Below are 19,488 nucleotides of genomic sequence, written 5' to 3' on the forward strand. Positions count from 1 at the left end.
ACCTTCTTAGAAAGCATTAAAACACCTACAAATTCTTAAATGAGCTGATTATTTTTCACTTTTTTCACTGGGATTTCTGCAGAGGTTAAAGAAAAACGCTCATTTTTTCAGTATTCAAAAGTCATGGACTACTCCAAAGGCATACTACTTTCAGTAGATATCTTAACTCTATTATTACTCACTAGTCGGCAAAGCTCTGGTGAGCATGATTAAGTTCTGCCATCCAGGCGGATTTTACCTCTAGTAAGATGTCATATTCTACGCAACAATCAGTTGAACGCATTGCTTATGCTCTTCATGTTTTGAGACTCCACAACCTAACTGGTGGGCTGCCTAAAATCTGAAAAATATGCATTTCCTAGTAGATAGAAGGTTTGAAGAGGAGATCTTTTCTGCAGTCAGACTCTCACTAGAAAAAATAAGGTAAGTGTGGGTAAAGTTTTCGTAAGGTTTTTAATAAGTGACCAAAGGCAAAATGCATCCAAAGAACGCCATTCTAAGAAAACTTCTGAATTCCTTAAGTCCCAGGACTGTCTTAAAGAATGGGCTCAACAGGGCCTAAACTGGTCCTCTTCCTTGTGAATTTGCTGTAGCAGAATCACATCAAATAAGGAGAAGGATAGACAGAGAAAATAATGTTATTACTAGCAAGGCAGTTTTCCAATAAGCAAAAAACTTTTAAATCCGATTACATAATAAAAGGATTATTAAAGGAGATCTAATTTCTGAGGAAACAAAAACAAACCTTAGCATTTGGGAGCTCAACAAAAAGCAAATAACAGGTCAGACCCAAGGTGAAATATCTCATACTGCAGTGTTAGATAGCATAGCCCAAACAGGAGGCTCAAGGAACCTTCATGAAGCACACTGTTTTTGAGTTGAGGGTCTTGAGTTGCTGCAATGAAGATTTCTTGAAAAGATCTTGGTAGAAGTTTCACATTGTTGAATTTCCAAAAATATCACCAAAGCTTAATTAAGCAAAGCTGCATTTATTAGAATTTACTATGGTAAAGTAAAATTTCACTTCTACTTTTTTAGAAATCAAGTATACAGAAAAGAAAGTGGTATGCTTCAAAGGTCTTCAATTTGCTAACCTCTACCTTTAGTGTATATCTCTGTTTCTCTCTCTGTGCTTCTCTCTGTGTCTGTCTCTTTCTCTCTCTGTTTTTTTTTTCTCTCTCTCCCCTCTTCTCTCTGTTTCTCTCTCTCTGTGTGTGTGTGTGTGTGTGTGTGTGTTTCTCTCTCTCTCTCTCTCTCTCTCTCTCAACATACCTGGAGGTAAAGTCCTCTGGACATGTATGAATCTCTTTTAAACCTGTTCTTGATTAGGAAAATGAGGTCTTTTGTGAATTCAGACCTGTGCATATCTGGCCACATAAAATTGCACCAGACAAGGCAACTTCATCACACACTTGAAATGCTAAATGAAATACCAAGTGAGGCTCAGTTGCCCATGCTAGACACATATTCTTGTCAAATCTTGCTAGCCAGTAAATGGTGAAATAACAAATATGTACCTAACATGCCACCCTTACCTTTTTAGCTCTAATAATACTCGCTTTATATATCTGGGTGCTCCGGTATTGGGTGTGGGTGTATGTGGGTATGTGTGTGTGTGTGTGTGCGCGTGTAATACTGAAGCATAGTTATAACCTTTTGCTGAACTGATTCCTTTATCATGATCATTATGTGATGCCTTTCTAGCTTCTTTTATGTTTTCTGACTTAAAGTCTTTTTTGTTTGGTATAAGCATAGCTACTCTTACTTTTGATTTCTTTTTGTGTGAAATATCTTTTTCTTTCTATTCACTTTCAGTTTTTGTGGTCATTATAGGTGAAGTGAATTTCTTGTAGGCAGTATATAGTTAGGTCTTGTTTTTTATCCATTTAGACAGTCTATCTATTTTAATTCAGGAACTTATACTACTTACATCCAAGGTTGTTATTGATAAGCGAGGACTTACTCTTAGCATTTTGTTAAATGTTTTCTAGTTGTTTGTGTATCCTTTGTTTCTTCTTCTCTTTTTATTTATCTTTGTGGTTTAGTGATATTCTGTAGCACTAAAGTTTGATTCCTTTCTTTTTCTCATTTGTGTACCTGTTTTACCAGTGAGTTTTACACTTTCATGTGTTTTCATTATGGTAGATACCATCTTTTCTCTTTCAAATGTGTGACTCCCTTAGACATTTCTTGTATAGACAGTCTAGTGGTAATGACAAGCTTGTGCTTTTCTGGGAAAGAATTCATTTCTTCTTCATTGCTGAAAGATAGCTTTATCAGCTATAGTATTATTGCCTATCAATTTCTTTCTTTCAGCATTTTGTGTATATCACCTCATTCTCTTCTAGCCTATAAGGTTTCTGCTGAGAAATCTGTTTGTCTGAAGAGGATTCCCTTATATATGACTTGATGCTTTTCTCTTGTTGCTTTTAGAATTCTTTCTCTGTCTTTTAATTTTGACAGTTTGCCTATAACGTGCCTTGTAGAAAACTTTTTGGGGTTGAATCTATTTGGGAAGCTTTGAACTTTGTGTATCTGGAAGTCCATATCTCTCCCAAGACTAGGGAAAGTTTCAGCTATTATTTTGTTAAATAGGTTTTCTATGCCTTTTCCCACCTCTTCTGCTTCTGAAACTCCCACGGCACAAAACTTTGTTTACTTAATGGTGTCCCATATGTCACACAGGCTTTCTTCATTCTTTTTTCCTCCTTTTTCTTTTTGTTTTTTTGTGTTCGATGGTTATTTTTAAAAGACCTGTTTTCACATTTAGAAATGCTTTCTTCTACTTGCTCTAGTCTATTGTTGAAGCTCTCAATCGGATTTTTTGTTTAACTCCTTGAATTATTCACTTCCAGCATTTCTGTTTGGTTCTTTTTTATGATATCTATCTCTCTGTTGAATCTCTTTTTTAATTTTTAGATTTTTGTTATGTGTACATAGTAGTTGTATATATTTATGGGGTACATGAGATATGTTGATGCAGGCATACAATGTATAATAATCACATCAGGGTAAATAGGGTATTCACCACCTCAAGCATTTATCATTTCTTTGTGTTATGAACACTCCGGTTATACTCTGTTATTTTTAAATGTACAATAAATTATTGTCACCCTGTTGTGCTATCAAATACTAGATCTTATTCATTCTAACTTTATTTTTGTACCCATTAACCACCCTTGCTTTTCCTGCTGAATCTTATTAGATCATGAATTGTTTCCTTGATTTTGTTAATATTAAGATTATTATTTTGAATTCCATATCAGGCATTTCACACATTTCCTTTTCTTTGGGGCATATTACTCGATATTTATTGTGTTCTTTTGGAGATGTTCTGTTTCCTTCCTGTTTTTTGTTTTGTTTTATTTTGGTTTTGGTTTCTTGTGGCCCTATGTTTATATCTGAACTTCTGGTGAAATAGTTACTTCTCCCAACTTTATGAAGTAGCTTTCATAATTAGAGACTTTTTCTTGTAAATGTATCCTATAGTGTTGGTTAGGTAGGGTGCTTGGTTTTGTTTCTGGGTGGATGCAGTAGTGTAGTCTCTGCATGATTTCTTTGGCCATAATCAATAACAGCAGTGTCTGCAAATGCCTCGGTGGTGTAGGCTGTGGTTGCTTGTGGAGGCTATGATGTGGCTTTGCTGAGGATGAGGACACTGGGAAGGTAGATCCCTCAGGTCCCTGAGAGGCATGCCCAGGTATGCAATAGCTATGCTGCTGGAAAGGGCAGGGTGTCAATGGTGGTAGTAGCGAGAACCAGGCAGACCAGTCCTTGGACCTCTGGGTGCCATGCAGGTGCATAGCAGCCCCACTGTTGAGGAAGGTAGGGTTGCTGGTGGTGGCAGTAGTAAGCCCCATGTAGGCTGATCTTCAGGCTCCCATGTGGTTCTGCTGCCAAAGAGACAAAGTTACCTGACAGCGGGGGCAGCAGGCCTTGCATGAGCTGGTTGTTGGGCTCTGGTGATCTAATTCCATCATTAAAGGGGGCAGGGTTGCTGACAACGGTGAGCTGGCTATGGGCAAGCCAGTTTTCAGCCCCTGGGTGGTTCCACTGCTGAAGGGGACAGAGTTGCTGATGGTAAGGGCAGCAGACCCCAGGTGGGCAGCTCTTAGGCTCTGAGAAGATCACACACTGGCTCCCACTGTCTTGAGGGCAACTTTCCTGCTTTGCTGGACCTCTTGTTCCCCAGAGTACAGGGCACTGTGTTGGCTTGGGTCCCAAGGTCATGGCTGCATCACTGGTGTCAAAACACTGCAGCCCTCTGGGTAGATGTGGTGTCATGTCAATGGTGCCCCAGGGATATGGAGATGCAAGGGCTATTAGGCCCCTGGGCAGGATGCAGTCTTGTGTTTGCTCCCCTCTCAAAATGGCACCAGGCTGCAGTAACCTGGGGGTCAGTGAGTTAGGAGGACCCAGTGTAAATTTCCTCTGTGAAATAATACAGTTTTGTGGACTCTAGGCAGCTCCCTATATTGTGTTTGGGGCCTGCAGGGCTATTGGGCTCTCTTATAACTAGGACTGCAGGAATCTATAGTAAGAGTGTGGACTGCTGAGGATCTCTTCCCTGACTTCTCCCTGAATGAGTTCTTCCAGTTAATCCTGGCCAGTTTGTTTGCTTTGCTCTCTATGGTCCTATCCCAAGCCTCCATGCCTCAGAGAGTCTCTGTCACTTCCTCGCTAAATTCCAGTGTTCTCTAGACACTCTATTCAACTTGTGGTTATCTATTTGTTGTTTTGGTCCTTCTTTTTTAGGGAGGTTAGTGCTGAGCACCTTTAGTCAGCCATCTTGATCTAAGTGTCAAAAACATCTGTATTGAATGCCTGCTACATGCCAGGAACTGTTCTAGGAGTCAGAAACACAGCAATAACAATCAGAAAATTGTCCCTGTCTTGACATTGATGAAGCTGGAAGCCATCATCCTAAGCAAACTAACACAAGAAAAGAAAACCAAACACCACATGTTCTCACTCATAAGTGGGAGTTGAACAATCAGGACATATGGACACAGGGAGGGGAACAACACACACTGGAGCTAGAAAGGGTGGGGGGCAGTGGCAAGGGGAGGGAGAGTATCAGGACAAATAGCTAATGCATGTGGGGCTTAGTGGGCTGGTAAGTGCAGCCAACCACCATGACACACAGATACCTTTGTAACAAACCTGCACATTCTGCACGTGTAGCCTGAAACTTAAAGTTAAAAAAAATTAATTAAAAAAAAGAAAATGTCCCTGTCTTCACAGAGCTTACATTCTAATAGAATCATAGAAATAGATGACAAATAATTAAATAAATAAATAATATGTCCAAGGATGATACTTACTATAAGTATGTATTGAGCAAGTTAAGGAAATAGAGTGGCTGTAGTAAGGCTATTTTATATAGGTAGGCAAGGAGAGTTTTCTGATTAGTGGCATTTGAGAAGCAATGTGAAGTAAGGGGGAAATCAGGTATTGGGGGAAATGCCCTTCAGGAAGAAGTACAGCATGGCTGTAAATTAGGATCATGCCTTGTGGCTCCAAAGATCTACAAGGAGGCCTCTGTGATTTGAGCAAAGTAAGTCAGGCAAAGAGAGAAAGGAGATAAGGTCAGTGAGAAAGGAAGAAAAGATTGAAGGCCAAATCATGCAAAGCTAACAGGCTGCTGAAGATTTCTGCTATCACGTTAAGTGTGATAGGATGACTTTTGAAGTTAATGTGATTTGACTTAAGTTTTTAAAATATCTCTTTAGCTGTTGTTTTGATAATAGGCTATAGAAAATCAAGATTGGAAGACAAAAGACCAATTACAAACCAATTAGAATAATAATCAGTGGGGGCTTGAACCAGAGCAGTAGCAGTGGGGGTGTTAAGACAGAACTCAAAACTAAATGTATTTTGAAGCTAGAATAAACGTACTATCTTGACAGGGTAGCTGTCAGGCATGATAGAAGAGAGTCATGCAGGACGATTTCAAGGCTTTAGGCCAACATAATAGAAAGGGTTGAGTTGCCATTAATTGAGATGAGAAGACTGCCAATGTACCATGTTGGGAAGAAGACGAAGAGTCCAATTTTAAACATCTTAGGAAGACGGAATTGTCACAAAGCAAACCCCAAAATTGAGGCTCAGCCCAGGAGGCCAGGTGGGTTGTTGACTTTGCACAAGAAAGAATTCAAGAGTGAGACAACAGAGTAAAATGAAAGCACGTTTGTTAAGAAAACAAAAGAGTAAAAGGGTGGCTACTCCCTAGGCAGAGTAGCCCTCATGGGTTGTTGGCTGGCCATCCTTATGGTTATTTCTTAATTTTATGCTAAATATGGGGTAGATTATTCATCAGTTTTCTGGGAAAAAAGCAGGGAGTGGAACTGAGGGTTCCTGCCCTTTTGGACCATGTAACTTCCAAATGTTGCCATGGCATTTGTAAACTGGTGGCAATGGTAGGAGTTTCTTTTAGCAGTCTTATCCATTATAATTAGTGCATAATGAGCAGTAAGAACAACCAGAGGTAGCTTTTGTTGCCATCTTGATTCTGACTGGTATCTGCTGGCTTCTTTACAGCATTCTGTTTTATCAGCAGGGTCTTTGTAACCTGTGTCTTGAGAAACAAATTTTGCTGAACTCCTGTCTCAGAATCAAAGGCAAAAGTGGTGGAGACGGCATGAGATAGGAGCATGAATAGATAATTCAGCCACAGAAATGGGAAGGAAGGCAGAATATTTTGACCCAGGTGCTGGTTGGTAGGTAGATTTGATAAAGGAGTTTGAGAAATTCTCTATATTTAAGTAAATAAAGTTAAGAATGAGGATGGAGACAGAGATGTAAGTTTTAGGATAGAGAAAAAGCAATAAATAATCATTCTAGAGAGAGAAAGATAGAAGGACTAGACGAGCAGTTCTCAAAGGGTGTTCTGTGAACACCTGAGATGGAGACCCTTCCGGAGGGATCTGTCAAAAACTTTTCCTACTAGTACTAAGATGTTATTTACCTTTTTCACTAAGTAAATTAATATTTTCACAATGGCGAAATGAAGGGTAAAAATAGTGCTTCTTAGCACAAATCAAGGAAATAGAGCCAAACTGTATTAGTGCTCATTGTATTTTTTCCCACCATGCACGTGCAGGGAAAAAAAAAAAATGCTGGTTTCATTTAAGAATGTTCTTTTTTTGGCCAGGCACAGTGACTCACACCTGTAATCCTAGCACTTTGGGAGGCTGAGGCAGGTGGATCACCTGAGGTCAGGAGTTTGACACCAGCCAGGACAACATGGTAAAAACCCATCTCTACTAAAAATACAAAAATTAGCTGGGCGTGCTGGTAGGCGCCTGTAACCCCAGCTACTCGGGAGGCTGAAGTAGGAGAATCACTTGGACCCGGGAGGTGGAGTTTGCAGTGGGCTGAGATCACACCACTGCACTCCAGCCTGGGTGATAGAGAGGCAAGACTCCATCTCAAAAAAAAAAAAAAAAATTAAATGTAAATGGAGAGTTTATTTGGGCTGAATTTGAAGACGGCAACCTGGGAGACATAGATTCAAGTTGCTCTAAATATATGCTCCCTAAAAATATTTTTGATGAAAGAATACAAAACATAAATTACATTAAATCTTGACTCTTTAAGTACCTACCTTAATGTTCTGTTGATAAAAGGGGAAGTATGTGTAAATTGCCACTGATGCCATCCAGAAATACAATTATTTCTTGGAAAAAAACTTTCGTACAGTTTTTGAGTTGCAGGCTGAACTGGACATTTTTTCCCTTGGACCATCATCTTAAATTAAAACAATGACAAAAACACTATGGTTATTCACACTTGAGTATTAGGCATATCTGTTACCAGTGATACAATCCACGCTTTTAAGTGAAAAGTAGAATGCTAGAGATTTTTATCTGCTGTGATGAGACTGATGCATTCACAATACTTAATGATTTTTTCAAGAGATCAGTGATGATACTGATGTATGTGATTTTTTTTATATCGGGTCAATGATGAAAAGATCATCAGAAATAATTGAACCCACATTTTCTAAATTAAGACTATATAATGTACAAAATCATGTATGGGTAGACTCATTCAATATGCAAGACAGGCCATTGGTTTTTGATATTACAGTATGTGAAAAGTTCATTAAAATGATTTGCAATGCTGTTTTCCAACTAACCGTTAAGAAACAATTACATGTTGAGTTTTGACATATGTACTTATATTTCAAGAAAGAAATCCAGTTATCTTAAAAGGCTATTAAAATGTTCCTTGTTTTTTTTTCCAAATATGCATCTGTGTAAGAACGGATTTTCTCCATACAGTTAGCCACAACATAGAACAACAAATTAAATACAAAAGCAAATATGAGAATCCAGCCATTATACCAGACATTAGAGATATTTGAAAAACTGCAAAACAATGCCATTCTTCTCACTATATTTTTTGTTTTAGAAAATACAGTTCTTTCTTTAAATATAATTTATTTATAATATTATGTAATGTGTTTCTTTTGTCACTTTAAATGAATTGTTACATTATATTTTAATGTCTTAGTTTTAATTTCCATTATGGAAAATATTAATAGATGTTACCCACTTAAGCAAAAGCTCTTTGGAGGCCTCCATAATTTTTAAGACTATAAAAGATTCTTGGAAAACTTAAGAAAATTGACAATTGCTAGACTTGAGAAATACAATATGATAGCAAAAATTTATAATTACTATTTAATATTTTTGCTTTGGTAAAAAAGATATTTAGATTCACTTTTAACATACTTAACATTAATAATATACCTGATAACATTGTGTATACGGAATTATAGGAATTCAGTAGTGAAGAATCTGAAGAACCTAAAGATTCAGATTGCAATTAAAGATTATCTAGACCATTTCCCACATGACACTGAAACCTGATTTTTATTCAAAGTTTTACCTCATCTTAGAGCTATTAAATTACTTTTTATACTCAAAGTTTGCATGTCCAGAGTAGTAACCTTGACTATTGTAATCTATATTTTCAGTTTTAAAACTGCCACCCAAGTCTTGACCATTTGTAAGGCAACGTAGTTGAACAGCGTAGTCAGTTCACATTTCCAGGCTTTCTGCTTCATCCTACTTAGTGCTAACAAAGTTCTTACACAAGGTGGCTGTTGGGCTCTCTGTGGGACTTCCCAGGCACACCTTATGTAGACATGAGACATTATGTTTGTAGCTTCAAACCAGCCAGATAGAGTGCCTCTTTTATAATAAATATTGTGTAATATTTCTTTATTATCTTGACATAAAATACGTTGGTAAGTTAGCCTACCTACACAACTAAATTAAAAACAAACAAGCATATAATTTATAATAGTAAAATAAAACAGAAAATAAAAGTAATTTATAATAAAAATAACACATAATTCAATATATGAATGTGAATGATCAGTATGACTCAAAAGAAGATAAACCAAACTTACCAGATGCTTACACCTGCAATAATTAAGTACCTTACAATAAGTCTGGATTGAAGACAAGTAAGATTAAAAGTAATACTGTATGAGAAGTAAGGCTAATGAAAGAGGAGAGGTAGAGACAGATATTAGAATAAAAGTTAGCATTTGAAAAGTAATAACAGACTATGCTCATTTGTATATAATCATATAAAATAAGAAAAAGAAGTAAATTATCTTAGTCAAATAGAAATAACATGCCAAAATAAGGCATGAGGTATCAAAATAATTTCCTTGATAGGATATCATATAGGTGATGAGTAGGTATCACAGAACACCTCTTTCCTACCTAGAAAATTTGCCACATGTCAAAGCAATTATTGAGTCTAGTCCTTATAACAATGTTGGAGACAATATTTTATGGGGCAGAGAGAATGAAAAAAATAAAGATTACAAGAGTCTTTAGGGAAGCCTTCAGAGAGTAGAGAGGAGATGAGACCAGTACTAAAATTTGAGTAACAAATAGGTATTCGTGAGGATGACAATGTAGAAAGTAAATGGTCTGTCAGAAAGACCAACATGGACAGTAGCAGTGAAGAGTGAGAAGCACATCTCTTCAGCAAGGCCAGCAAGAAAGTTGTGTGTGGGAAAGTCATGGAGATGTACCTTGAGAAAATTAGACTGAGAACAGTTTGTAAAGGGTGATGTGCTAAGAATCTGGATGTTATTCTATAGGCCAGGTGTTGGCAAACCAAAGCACAATGCACAAGTGTTAAGAAAATGTCAGTTTCAACATATCTGTAGCATTGGTTAGTGTAACTGAAAAACATCCACAATGTATTATAATTTTTACAATTGAATAAAATGTGCATCTATTTTACTATTATTGACATTGGACACATTTCTCAATTCATTTCGTAGTTCTAGTTCCTTTTTTCAAAGTATCGGTCAATTTTTATTCCCATTGGCCTATGAGAATGTTAATATTCTTATCAATTTTATGTGCTATTCATTTAATCAAGGAATTAACTATCTGTACATACTTAAAACATTTTTCCTAAAGGTTATTTGCCTTTTAATTTGCATATTTTCCTTTTTAGTCTACTTCAACTACCTCAATATCCTTTTTTTTTTTTTTTTTTTTTTTTTTTTTTTTTTTTTTTTTTTTTTGAGGCAGAGTCTTCACTCTGTCGCCCAGGCTGGAGTGCAGTGGCACCATCTCGGCTCACTGCAAGCTCCGCTCCCGGGTTCGTGCCATTCTCCTGCCTCAGCCTCCCGAGTAGCTGGGACTACAGGCGCCCGCCACCGTGCCCAGCTAATTTTTTGTATTTTAGTAGAGATGGGGTTTCACCGTGTTAGCCAGGATGGTCTCGATCTCCTGACCTCGTGATCCGCCCGCCTCGGCCTCCCAAAGTGCAGGGATTACAGGCGTGAGCCACCGGCGCCCGGCCAATATCCTTAATTAAACAAGGCAGGAATTAAACAAATCAATAAAAGACTTTTTATTAAATATGATTTATGTTATTTAATGTAGTCAAATGTATTCATCTGTTTATGATTTCCTTTATCCATTTGACACGGCAGACACTAAGAAAAATCCTCCACGTTAGACTTGGAACCCCTTGATACCACTATGTAATGATTTTCCTTCCCACAGAGAACAGACAAAATTTTATTCAGAATTTAATAAACCCCAAGTAAATTACTGAGTGATATTTAATATCCTGATCTAAAGTTGGGATTTAGATTTCATTTTCATATCCAAATATTTTTACACTACTTGCCAAGAAGTAGGTCACACCAAATCAGAAAGATCCCTATCTCTTTTGAAATGAGATACTAATTCAAAACATCTTCCAACTACTCTCATAAGTTAGAAATTTTAGGTCACATATAAAAGAAAAATGAATTAAACAGTGTTCTGAAGGAATTCATTGTTCTCCCACGGTAATCAGAAACTTGAGCAACTGAAATCCTTTTTAATTAAGCCTTGCTATGAAAACATGTGTTATATAGAAAATATGTCAACATTTATTTTTGTCTTTTGATTAGTGTTAAATAAATAAAATTCTTCCTTAATGATTCATTCTAAACCTTAGTTGTCATTGCACAATTCTACTGATGTAAATGTTAAATATACCTGGGTAACAAGAGCAAAACTCCATCTCAGAAAAAGAAAAAAAGAATAGATTGTGGGCTGATTCTCAAATTTCACCTTAGAGACGTTAGTTTTTTAAAGCATATCCCTTATATAAGTTGCTGACTTGTCACAATACCTTTCTCTGTAAGTAAAAATTGAGGAGAAAAAAAGTTGCTTGAGAGTTCTAGTCAGCTGAACTCTAGTTTAAAGTTGACTTTTTATTATTAGTTTTTTTAAAATCTCTGCAAAATAAATTATATTATATAAAGTAGAATTAGATCAATATCAACATTTGATGTATCTTCAAAGCTCCCTACCAAAAATCATTAAGAAAACTTAACAATAAGAACAGTAAAGAAAGCGACCTAACACCTGTAATTCACGTGCATGAAGTTGACTTCAAGTTCAGCATGTGTTGTTTGAAGATTGCATAAGGAAAACAATCAAAATGTCAACAGATAGAGCTACACTCCGCCTCAAAAAAATAAAATAAAATAAAATAAAATAAAATAAAATAAAATAAAGGCATAAAGTATGAAGCAACAGAGCGGGTTTTGAAGAATGAAAGTTACATAATATGACATAAGGAGGGTGGAGAGGTACAGCTGGTAGCTAGGTGAAGAGGTAAGGAGTTACTCAGGAAGGACCCAAAGAACCACAGCAGCCTTGAAACATGTCCAGCACAACTGTATACGGCTGTGGTCAATACTGTGCTGCAACTATCTGCTTTTCTGTCTCTGGGTTTCTCCTCTTCATGCTTTCTCTTCCCCAGCATCCCCTATGTATCTCAAAACTTCTTTGCTTTTTCACAAAGTTAGAGTCAGCTTTAGAGGACAACAGGGGTTGAAGGGAGGAGGCAGGTGTGTACTCCAACTTTTCTTATCATGTCCCTTTTCTCAAAGAAAGTGTAGCACAAAGAAGCAAACAGATGTATCTCAGTGACTTTCCCTTCAGCAAGACCAGGGGATCTATCATATTGAAGATTTGCACTTCTGTGTTTAAAATCCAGTTAGGTTCTTTCAAGCAAACAAAAAATAAATGAGGTTGATGCTTTGTAACAATATCTGCAGCAGTTTTTTCCATAGTGGGTGGGGCATGTGATTCGAAGTATGCAATACTATTACAAAATTTCAAGGAAAAAGATTGTCCTTGGAGTGTGACAATGACAAATAAGACAAAGAAGGGGAACCCATACAAGTTTAAAAGTGTCAAGACAAATTCCCATGTAGGAAAAGTAATGACTGGCATTAAACCAGCTGTCTCAAAGATAAAGAGTATGGCCATGTTCCATAAAAAAAAATAGATACCACCTTTGTGTTTACATATAGCTTATACCACATAATAATATAACTCTTAGTTCAAATTAGGAGCTCCTTGTATCCAGAAAACAACTTTTATTCAACTTTTTGTTTTCAACTCCTAGTTTACTACCAGGAACATGATAAATACACAGAAAAATATTTACTGAATAAATAAATCTCTAGTCTCTCTTATTACCAAGCATATACTTTCACAAAATGTCCAGCTTAGATTAGAAGTATAGTCTCCTACTGAATAGAATTTTCAAATCTGTTTCAAGTCAACTGACCTATTCAGTAATCCAACTGCTAAAGTTGTACCTATAATAATATGCTGTAACATTATGAGAGCCAGGACAGCAGATATACCTTAAACAGACTGTGTTAACTGGACAATGGTAGCATAAAAAAGCAGCAAGAACGAAGTTCCTTTAAGATACATCACATATTGTAAATATATATAAAATATTACTTGTTAAACTCTGAAAACAAAAGTAGACAGTAGCTAAAAGCAATAGTGCCTTGATATTAACAAGACTGATCAAATGTTCATCTTGACATGACTTAGGCTTGCTTGACTAGGACAAGGAGGCTCTAAACTCTGTGTGAACTTTCTTCACTGTCAACTCCATCTCAGGTTCAGACTTCACCCCTCTCCCATGCTCCCATGCACTCACAAGCCTGACTACAGACATTTCCTACCTCAACTTTCTTGTTATTGCAATGTTTGACTCAGTTCCTTAAATTTCAAGATCACCCCCAGCAGTTTTCCACACTCTCCTCTTTCCATGCCCACCTATCCCCCAGTCTCAGTATATAAAGGCCTTCCCTACCCACTCCTTCCTTGAAATGTTTCTGGAATTAGGGTTTTGAGCCCTATTACAATAGTCTTCTATTGCAATTACCCCTTAATGAAAGTCTTTCTTTACTAATTCCTAGACTTCCTCTCTTTCACTGACCGTGCAAAATTCTATAAGTAATCTAATCCTGGCTTAGGAAGACAATGTGTAACTCTGAGCATAAAAACACGCCACCTCTTGAGACCTCTCAATTTCCCATCTAACAAAATCGTATTTGCATGGGGATTAATGGTCCCTGATGCCCTCTCTTGCACCATGGCTCTGAGTCGAGGATACCAGTTGTTCCTGGAAGAAATAGCTAATCACACATCAGTCAGGTTTTACTGCTTTGCTTGTTTCTGGCTATGTAAACCTCGGCATTTTATCCCTTTACACTCTCTACTAAGCTCATTATCCATCTTCTGGGGAGCCTGAGCTTCTAGCTCATGGAACATAGCATCATTGTACACAAACAAAATGTTGGCACGCCACACGGGAGTAAACAGATGAGTGACTCAAGGATGGAGGCAAGCAGTCTGGAAGCTACGGCAGCCCACGGCTCCCTCCAGGTTCTCACATAGAGAACAACATTTTTCCCACTTCTGAATCCCATTCACAGGACACACCAGTGTGTTCTGGAACAAACATCAGGCAACTCAGCCCTAAGGAGTTTTGGAATTTTGGATTCTGTTCTAGACATTTGAGTATACCAGAGCAGTTCTGGACAATCACATTGCCTTGACTGGATTCTCTGGGATTATTTCCCCAAAGTTTAGAACCCCTATGAAATAATCAACTTTCTTTAGATCTTCTATTAAGCTTAAATATCCTTGGAGATGTAAATTCAATGAGGACCCTATTTCCTCTTTCCCTCTGCTTCTTTCTCAAGCAAAACTGGAAAAAAAAATAGAATAACTCTCTATTCAGAATATAACTGTGGTTTTGAGGATAGAGATTCCCATATTTGCAAACAGAGAAATTTGGGTCCTGAGGTTAGACAGTTGATTGATCTGTAAGCTACACTTTCTTAACCTATAAATAAGAGGGGAGCAATAATGCCTACTTCATGGTGTCATTTGATGGATTAAATGACATAATGCATGCAAAGTGTTTAGGAGAGGTGTGTTCCATATGACTAGGAAGACTTCAATAAATTTACTTCCAGCTTCAACAGCTAATTCTTACACTGCCTCCTAGATTTCTGTTGTCTTTCTTAACAATGACCAAACTTGTGCAGACAACATTTGATAGCACAACCACTTAGAAAAACATTACTCAAATGTAAAGATTCTATGTTGCATCACCCTGACTGAGATTCACATGTCAAGATTTATTAACTGCTTCATATATACCAGGCTCTTTACCAAACACCTTCTTATATTCATTCCATTTATTCCTCACCACAAATCTGTATGGGTTATTTTTATCTCATTTATGGAAAGAGAAACTCAAAGCCAGACATGTTAAGAGACATATACAAGATCCCAAAGCTAATAAGGAGAAATGCCATGTCTCAGTGCCTTTTACCAGAGATTGTAAAGCTAGCTAGAGTCAAGAAAGAATTTTCTCCATATTTCTCTTTGCCAAAGGCAGAAGTGTCTCCTGCCTGAGCAGTGAGGTCTGCCACCTGCAGAAACATTTGAACAGTATTATAATTAAACCTTCCCTTTGAACTCATAGTTTGGTGCAATTATTTTAATTAATAAACTTTATTTTTAGAGCAGCTTTAGGTTCACAGCAAAATTGATTTGGAAAGTACAGAGTTCACATGTATCTCCTGTTCCCACACAAGCACAATTTCTTCCGCTATCAGCATCACACACAAGAATAGTACATTGTTACATCTGATGAACCTACGTTGACACATCGTTATTACCCAACGCCCATAGTTTATATTGGATTCCACTTTTGGTGTTGTACATTATATGGGTTTGGACAAATGTACAATGACATGTATTCACTACTGTAGTATGATACAGAATAGTTTTACTGCCCTAAAAAATAATCCTCTGTTCTCTGTCTATTCATCCCCCTCCCCGACCTACCCACTGGCAACTAATAATCATTTTATTGTCTTCATAGTTTTGCCATACCAGAATGTCATGAATTTGGAATCATACAGTGTGTAGCCTTTTTAGATGGCTTCTTTCATAAATGTTCCATTAAGTTTCTTCCATGTCTTTTTATGGCTTGACAGCTCACTTCTTTATAGCACTGAATAATATTCCTTTGTATAGCTGTACCACAGTTTATAGATGCATTCCTATTGAAAGGCATCTTGATTGCCTCCAAGTTTGGGCAATAATGAACAAACTGCATACATACCCATGTGCAAGTTTTTGTGTGGACATGCTTTCAAATCCTTTGAGTATATACCAAAAACTGTGATTGCTGGATCATATGGTACGAATATGGCTCATTTGGTGAGAAACTGTCAACTGTCTTCCAAGGTGGATGTATCATTTTACATTTCCAACACCAATAAATGATGAGAGTTCTCGTTGTTGCATATTCTAGCCTGCAAATGGTGTTTTCAGTGTTCTTAATTCTGACTGTTCTAAGTGTATAATGGTATCTCAGTGTTTTAATTTGCAATTCCCTAATAATATAATGATGAATATTTTTATGTGCTTACTTGTGATGTGTCTATCTTCTTTTCTTTTTCTTTTTTTTTTTTGGAGACAGAGTTTCACTCTTGTTCCTCAGGCTGGAGTGCAATAGTGCAATGGCATGATCTCAGCTCACCACAACCTCCGCCTCCCAGGTTCAAACGATTCTCCTGCCTCAACCTCCCTGACAGGCATGTGCCACCGTGCCCGACTAATTTTGTATTTTTAGTGGAGACGGGGTTTCTCCATGTTGGTCAGGCTGGTCTCAAACTCCCAACCTCAGGTGATCCGCCCACCTCAGCCTCCCAAAGTGCTGGGATTACAGGCGTGAGCCACCGCGCTCAGCCTGTCTATCCTCTTTTCTTAGTTCAAGTCTTTTGCTCATTTTAACAGGTTGCTCATTTTCTTAGTGTTGAGTTTTAAGTTATTTGTTTATTTTGGCTAACAGTCCTGTATATCCTTTGAAAATATTTTCTTATAGTCTATACTTTGTCTACTCATTTTCTAGAATGAGTTAGAAAAAATTCCCTCTGCTTCTTCCTTCCAAGAGATTGTAGATAATTAGTAAAATATCTTTTTTAAATATTTGGTAGAATTCACCAATGAACCTATCTGGGCCTGGGGCCTTCTATTTTGCAAAGTTTTGATTGATTCAATTTCTTTAATAAACATAGACGTATCCAGACTGCCTATTTCTTCTTGTATGAGCTTTGACAGATCGTCTTTGAAGAAATTGCTCCATTTATTTCATCTAGGTTATCAAATGTGTGGCCAGAGAGTTGTTCATGGTATTCCTTTGTTATCGTTTTTATGTCTACGGGATCAATATTATGTCCTCTCTTTCATTTCTAATATTAGTAATCCCTCTCTCTTTTTTTCTTAGTTAGCCTGACTGGAAGTTTATTGACTTTAATGATCTTTCCAAAGAATCAGCTTTTGGTGTTGTTAATTTTCTCTATTAATTTCCTGTTTTCAATTTCATTGTTTCCTGAATATATATATATATATACACACACACACATATATATATATAGTTTTTTTTTTTTTTTTTTTTTTTGAGTCTCCCTCTGTCAACACAGGTTGGAGTGCAGTGGTGCAATCTTGGCTCACTGCAATCTCTGCCTGCCAGATTCAGCAATTCTTCTGCCTCAGCCTCCCGACTAGGTGGGATTACAGGTACCTGCCACCACATCTGGCTAATTTTTGTATTTTTAGTAGAGATGGAGTTTCACCATGTTGTCTAGGCTGGTCTCAAACTCCTGACCTCAGGTTATCCACCCTCCTTGGCCTCCCAAAGTGCTGGGATTATAGGCGTGAGCCACCATGCCCGGCCTGTTTCCTGCTCTAATTTTTATTATTTTTTTTCTGCTTACTTTGGACTTAATTTATTCTACTTTTCTAGCTTTCTATAGTGGAAGCTTAGATTAATTTTAGATCTTTCTTTTTTCAAACATAGGCATACAATGCTATAAATTTTCCTCTAAGTATTGCTTTCTCTGTATCCCATATTTTAATAACTTGTATTTTCATTTTCATTTAGTTCAAAATAGTTTTAATTCATCTTGAGATTTCTTCTTTCACCCATGGGTTATTTATAAGAATGTTGCTTAATCTCCAAATGTGTGGGAATTTTTCCAGCTATCTTTCTGTTATTATTAATTTCATTATTGTTTGAGACTAGAAATTGTATTAATTCTGTTCTTTAAAAATTTTTAAGATGTGTTTTATGGTCCAGAATGTGGTCTACCTTTGTGAATGTCCCATGTGAAAAATAATGTATATTATGCTGTTCTTGGATGAAGAACTCTACAGATGTCAATTATATCCAGTGGGTTTGTAGTGCTTTTGAGTTTATGTCCTTACTGAGTTTCTGCTGGGTGCGTCATTCTTTCTGATAGACTGACGCTGAAGTCTCCAGTTATATTAGCAAATTTATCTATTTCTCCTTGCAGTTCTAGGAGTTTTTGCCTTGCAAATTTTGATCCCCTATTGGTAGGTATATATACATTAATGATTCATATGTCATTTTTGACTACTGAAATCTTTATCATTATGTAATGCTCTCTTTAAACCTGTTAACTTTTCTTGCAGTGATATCTACTCTTTCTAAAATTAAAGTAACTACTCCTACTTTCTTATGATTAGTGTTAGCACGGTATTATTTTCTCCATGAATTTACCCTTAATCTGTATGTATCTCTATATTTAAAGTGGATTTCTTGTAAACAACATATAATTAGGTCTTGTTTTTTGATCCACTCTGACAATCTCTGTCCTTTAATTGGTGCATTAGACCATTGATGTACAAAGGGACTATTGATATAGTTAGATTAATAGCTACCATAAGCTACCATATTTGTTGTGCTATTTGTTGCCCTTGTTTTTTGTTCCTGTTTTTGTATTGCAGTTTTTCTGCCTTTTGTGGTTTTAATTTACCACTTTATGATTCCATTTTTCTCCCTTGTTAGCACGTTGATTACACTTCTTTTTCCTACTTTTTTAGTGGTTGCCCTAGAGTTTGCAATGTCCATTTACAACTAATCCAAGTCCACTTTCAAATAATACTATACCACTTCACAGATAGTGCAAATGCCTAACAATAACAAAATATTCCTAATTCTTCCCTCCCACCCATAGTATCATTGCTATCATTCATTTCACTCATGCATAAGCATATACAGAATATGTATATTTTTTCAAATACATTGTTTCTATTATTATTTTGAATAATGTTCTCTGTTAGGCCAATTAAGAATAAGAAAAGTAAGCTTTCATTTTACTTTCACTTGTTCCTTCTCTGACACGTTTTCCTTCTATATGTAGATTTGAGTTTCTGAACTATATTATTTTCCTTTTCTCTGAAGTACTTTTGATTTAACATGTCTTGCAAGGCAGGTTTACTGGCAAAAAATTCCCTCAATTTTTCTATGTCTGAGAAAACCTTTATTTCTGCTTCAATTTTAAAGAGTAATTTCATAAGGCATAGCAGTACAGATTGGTGGTTTCTTTCACTCAAAGCTTTAAATATGTTACCCCATTCTCTTTTTGCTTGCATGGTTTCTGAGGAGAAGTCAAGTGTGCTTCTTATCCTTGCTTCTATATAGGTAGAGGTAGGTGTTTTTTTCCTCTAGATTCTTTTTCTGTAGTTTGAAAATGATGTGCTTAGATGTAGTTTTTTGGCATTTATACTGCCTAATGTTCTCTGAGCT

The 19,488-nt window shown here is 36.7% G+C and overlaps 1 long non-coding RNA gene across 1 annotated transcript in view; it reads right to left on the minus strand.

Moving 5' to 3' along the window:
- LOC119624905 (uncharacterized) overlaps positions 1 to 7,745 on the minus strand; it is a 38,113-nt gene extending 30,368 nt beyond the window's left edge. The window contains exon 1 of the long non-coding RNA XR_005241042.2: positions 7,607 to 7,745. This is a non-coding gene — a long non-coding RNA (uncharacterized lncRNA). The remainder of the gene's footprint in view (positions 1 to 7,606) is intronic.
- Positions 7,746 to 19,488: the final 11,743 nt, after the last annotated feature.

The sequence above is a fragment of the Chlorocebus sabaeus genome, chromosome 8, assembly GCF_047675955.1.
Source record: "Chlorocebus sabaeus isolate Y175 chromosome 8, mChlSab1.0.hap1, whole genome shotgun sequence".
Taxonomy (NCBI): domain Eukaryota; kingdom Metazoa; phylum Chordata; class Mammalia; order Primates; family Cercopithecidae; genus Chlorocebus; species Chlorocebus sabaeus.